We start from the raw sequence: 6037 nt of genomic DNA, 5'->3' as shown, positions 1-6037 counted from the left end.
AACCAGCACCTAAAGCATTCTTTTCATGATCTACAAGCATAGAATTTTTATTACGTTCCACATAAGCAAATTTCTTCTCATGAATAGTAGTGGGAGCAAACTCAACAAAATAACTATTATGTGAGGCATAATCCAATGGAAAATTAAAATCAAGATGACAAGTTTCATGGTTATTATTATTCTTTATAGCATACGTGTCATCACAATAATCATCATAGATAGGAGGCTCATCATAATAAATTTGCATATCAAAACTTGGGGGACTAAGCATATCATCTTCATCAAACATAGCATCCCCAAGCTTGTGGCTTTGCATATCATTAGCATCATGGGTATTCAAAGAATTCATACTAACAACATTGCAATCATGCTCATCATTCAAAGATTTAGTGCCAAACATTTTAATGCATTCTTCCTCTAGCAATTGAGTACAATTATCGGAATCCTTATTTTCACGGAAGACATTAAAAAGATGAAGCATATGAGACATCCTTAATTCCATTTTTTTGTAGTTTTATTTTATAAACTAAACTAGTGATAAAACAAGAAACTAAAAGATTCGATTGCAAGATCTAAAGATATACCTTCAAGCGCTCACCTCCCCGGCAACGGCGCCAGAAAAGATCTTAGTTGACGGGGTGTGACTGCTGCTTACCTAGCCTCCCCGGCAACGGCGCCAGAAAAGAGCTTGATGTCTACTACGCAACCTTCTTCTTGTAGACGTTGTTGGGCCTCCAAGTGCAGAGGTTTGTAGGATATTAGCAAATTTCCCTCAAGTGTATGACCTAAGGTTTATCAATCCGTGGGAGGCGTAGGATGAAGATGGTCTCTCTTAAGCAACCCTGCAACCAAATAACAAAGAGTCTCTTGTGTCCCCAACACACCCAATACAATGGTAAATTGTATAGGTGCACTAGTTCGGCGAAGAGATGGTGATACAAGTGCAATATGGATGGTAGATATAGGTTTTTGTAATCTGAAAATATAAAAACAGCAAGGTAACTAATGATAAAAGTTGTTATTTATATTTCCTTATATCATGACAAATGTTTATTATTCATGCTAGAATTGTATTAACCGGAAACTTAGTCCATGTGTGAATACATAGACAAAACACAGTGTCCCTAGTATGCCTCTACTTGACTAGCTCATCAAAGATGGTTATGTTTCCTAACCATAGGCATGTGTTGTCATTTGATGAATGGGACAAGACCCATCCGTTAGCTTAGCATTATGATCGTTACAGTTTTATTGCTACTGCTTTCTTCATGACTTATACATGTCATCTGACTATGAGATTATGCAACTCCCGAATACCGGAGGAACACCTTGTGTGCTATCAAATGTCACAACGTAACTGGGTGATTATAAATATGATCTCGAGGTCTCCGTAGGTGTTTGTTGGGTTGGCATAGATCAAGATTAGGATTTGGCACCCCGTGTATCGGAGAGGTATCTTTGGGCCCTCTCGGTAATGCTCATCACTATTAAGCCTTGCAAGCAATGTAACTAATGAGTTAGTTACGGGATGAAGCATTACGGAACGAGTAAAGAGACTTGCCAGTAACGAGATTGAACTAGGTATGATGACACCAACGATCGAATCTCGGGTAAGTAACATACGGATGACAAAGGGAACAACGTATGTTGTTGTGCGGTTTGACCGATAAAGATCTTCGTAGAATATGTAGGAACCAATATGAGCATCCAGGTTCCGCTATTGGTTGATCGAAGATGTGTCTCGATCATGTCTACATAGTTCTCAAACCCGTAGGGTCCGCACGCTTAGCGTTCGATGACGATTTGTATTATGAGTTATGTGTTTTTGATGACCGAAGTTTGCTCAGAGTCCTGGATGAGATCAGGGACATGATGAGGAGTCTCTAAATGGTCGAGACATAAATATTGATATGTTGGAAGGTTATGTTCGGACACCGGAAAGGTTCGGACATTTTTTGGAGTACCGGGAGGTTACCGGAACCCCCCGGGGATTAATGGGCCTTCATGGGCCTTAGTGGAAGAGAGGAGGGTACGTGGATCGGTTGTATCGTGAAGACGTTCGACTACATCAACCGCGTTAACTAACGCTTCCGCTTTCGGTCTACAAGGGTACATGGACACACTCTCCCCCTCTCGTTGCTATGCATCTCCTAGATAGATCTTTCGTGATCGTACGATTTTTTTTGAAATTGCATAATACGTTCCCCAACAAGCTCTATGTAGGACTGCTTACATAGGAGAATATAACTAGTGTGAGTATGCAATGAGTTATCTACTCGATGCTATTACATATGCACAACAACAGATTCAGTCAAATAGTCCTGTCATATAGTTTTATGGCTGTCACTTCTTTCTACAAGTTAATTATCATGTGCATCTCAATTACCATAATAAATGTTGGATGATTACATAATCATGTACATTATGTATGCCGATATTCTACCTAGATACTCATGACCAAATTGTACAAAAGAGACACACCAAACAGCCTAGGATTGTAGACTATGATAGGCGCCACATAAATCTTTTGATTCTATCTTGTAAGAAAACAAGAGATCGAGTCACAACATATGATGCATGCATAGTATGTAGTGTGTTGTTCAAGTAGCTTTGTGTGTTTAATTTTGTTATAATTAATCAAGAATACTTTATTTTACATTGCTTTGTAGATTGAAAGACCTAAAGTTGTATGTTATATGCAGAGTATGATTGATAGGAGTCTGACAATTTTGTTGTTGAAAAGTCTGAAAGGACAATTATTCCACAGAAATCTCAGTCAGTTGGATATGCCAGTCATATTTTGTCTAAAGAATCAATGAAGAACAATGAAAATATCACAGGGCTGAAGTTGTTTGAAAGAACGTGCAATTTTTCTTATCTTCAACAAATCCATAACGTATATCAAATGGAAAGTTTAGTGATAATATAAGAGATACTTATCCACAAATGGTACATTTTCATTTATATACTTTAGAAATTCTAAATGTTGTTAATTTTAGGGCGCCGATCTAAATTACATTTAAAGGTGCGACATTTTATAACTCAAGAATTCAAACTGAGGCATGCTAAAAGAGTTAGTGAACGAAACATGAAGAAGGATGACATAATTAGAGAAGATATTGAATTCATAGATAAAGTCTTCTTGTTGTCAAACCAAACTTGCATGTGTTGCACTCCAAGAGGCCGGAGTCCATGCTTTTTGTGAGAGATGAAATAAGGCAACATGTATTACCAAAATAAATGAGTTATGTATTATACTTGTCTTCTAAAATTATTGTTTGTAGATATGTATCTTACTTTATTGTGTTACATAATGAAATTCAGCCAAGCACTCTGAACAAGTTTCTGTTCTCAGAAATGTAGTAGCAAGATCATAAGGTAATATTTTTTGAATAACTTGTTTTGTTTGATCTGTTAATATAATTGTGATTATTTGCTGCTTGTACAAATGAAGGTTCTATTTGTAACAATGCAAGTCGGTCAAGTAGAAAATTTATTGACATAGTTAAATCAAATGTTGACATATGGTTGTTTTAACCTATCCAAATCTAATGAATATTTTTCATTGTGCAAAATACTTTTAGTTCATATTGTTGTGCCGATGCACCAGGCTTGGTCAACTTATGTGTGGGATATGAAGGAGAAAGTAAGTAACACTTTAGATCCACAGTGTGCAAATGGTACTGCATCATACATGAAAGAAAGGCATGAAGCATGTGCTTATATATAACATAATGTTTGACTGTACCGAAAAGTTCTTGAGTATTTAGAGTTGCTTTCATCATCTTGGATGGTCAAAGAAATTTCATCATCCAACGTACCACTCTAGAGGTATATTCCATTATTCATGTTTATCTGTAAAACTAATTTATTTCTTCTAATTATGGCAAATGCAGGGAAGATTCAGGAATTGCATCTCTGATGATAGCAATGTACTTTGATGGCACTGAAGTAAAATACAAACTAACTAAGGTACATTTGAATGTTAATGTGTCACTCTAATTTGTTTATCATCTCTATTGCTACTTACATAATTGAACATTTGTTTTTGTAGTACACATTTCCTATTTCACGAGTACTAATGTTATGGCAGTTACAAAAATTGGACTTTAATAAAGGAAAGCTGCCTTTACATCTTCAACAAATGATGTAGAAATTGTAGATCAAAATTCTAATGCATGAACTAAATATTTACTATTTGTAATAAGGATTAAGGTGTTGTGTGTTCACACATATAAGTTTGTATTGAATATTTTAATTATATGTAATGGTAGTATCTTAGAATGATTAGACGCAATATTTGAATTGTAATGCCATATTAAAGAGTTTGAACAATTTATATTAATTGATATTGTTGTCATGGTGACCCACTTACGGATACTTAATACTAACTGAATGCATACTAGAAGTGTTAACTCGCTGATATGATAAACTAATTATATGTATATATTGAGAAGAATTTATAGGATGAGAAACTATCGAATTAGTAAAGATTGCTCAATATAATTGAACAACATTCATATTTACTAGAAGATCAGTCGATTACATCATTGTCGATTGAAGTACAATCTTAGTAGAAAAGATGTGAAAACCTACAATATCCCTTGAATCGAAGGACGCAGAGTTCTACCAGGTCACTTACATGAATTTGCATAGTTGCATCAAAAAGTTTCTAGTTTAGTAACCTATTTCATCAAGTCTATTACGCTACACATTTTATTGCAATGTAATCGAAGTTTAATATAAGCTAAATAGGAGTAAATTAAATAAAGTATTGATATAATTGGAATTTCGGAAGCAAATACCAATTTACTAAAAAGAATAATGTCTATTTTTCCGAAGATCCACTATGAAAATGAAAAAGATTTCAACATATCAGACCAAATCCCCCTTCCTTAAAGAAATCTTTGAGATAATGTAACACTTACTCTCAAACTTCTAGAATATTTTACTAAATTCTATCTATTAATTCAGAAACATCTACAAATCTAAGGATACTAGAATTATATTAACTGTATTAAGATAACATCACTCTCTAGATGTTCAGAATTCCAGTTCCCCTCTCGTTGATAAATTACGCATTGGAATCAGTTCCTCACTACAACTTTAATATTGTTCTACATCACTCAGAATCTCGACAACACCATGGTAACTAGGGCTTGTGTCAATAGTATATGGCCTAAAATAAGCATATCCTTCTTCAACATATAATTCTCGAACTGTAACTAATACCTAGATAACCAAGGATAAAGTTTATGTTGCTAGTACAACGAATAAATTTGTTGATGGACTAAAATTTTGACAATATCATCATCACTAACAATGGGATCTACATATCACTTTGCTGACCTTGTCATCTGTCCGTTAACAGATAACTGCATATCAGATCAAAATAAACTAGTATAGAGAAAAATAAGAAATCCTAACTTGTGAACAGTGCAACAATGTTAACATACCAAATCTTGGGGTGTATCCAAGGTCAGCTTTCATAATTTAGTGTCATGGACCAGCATAGTGGAGTGAAAATCTTCAATAACATCAATCAAGGAGACTGAGCTTTATTTTTTGCTCGAGAACAACATTTAGGAGGACAGATTGATACAAATTTGTTGCTAAGAACAAAGAACATTAACTAATGTAAGTTCGAGATTGCAAACATGGATCTTGGGATAAGAAGCTACATATCCAAGCCCTGGCAATTTTGCCACCAAAGTTGTTTTCTGATTGCTGCCGTTGAAGTTCGGTGAGAAGGTTGAGGTAAAAGAACCTGAGACTGGTGGGGAGAAGGAAACATGGCACAACTGGCATCTATTTAAATGGCTATGAAATGACTTTCCCGTGATTTTATGTAATTTCTTTCGGGTACTGGTTTTTTCATTTCTGAATGTTAGTCCAAGTTGTATAAAAATATAATTTTATATTGTAAAAACCAAATACCAAAGATTGTAGTTTATATTCATAGATATTTCCTTGGAAGGAATATTGTAAATATAGTATTTATGAACTGATAATGTATTATAGAGATTTTGTGGAGGGA

This window comes from Aegilops tauschii, chromosome 1 (genome assembly GCF_002575655.3).
Source record: "Aegilops tauschii subsp. strangulata cultivar AL8/78 chromosome 1, Aet v6.0, whole genome shotgun sequence".
In the NCBI taxonomy this organism is placed as follows: domain Eukaryota; kingdom Viridiplantae; phylum Streptophyta; class Magnoliopsida; order Poales; family Poaceae; genus Aegilops; species Aegilops tauschii.
Note: the sequence above shows the minus strand (reverse complement) of the source record.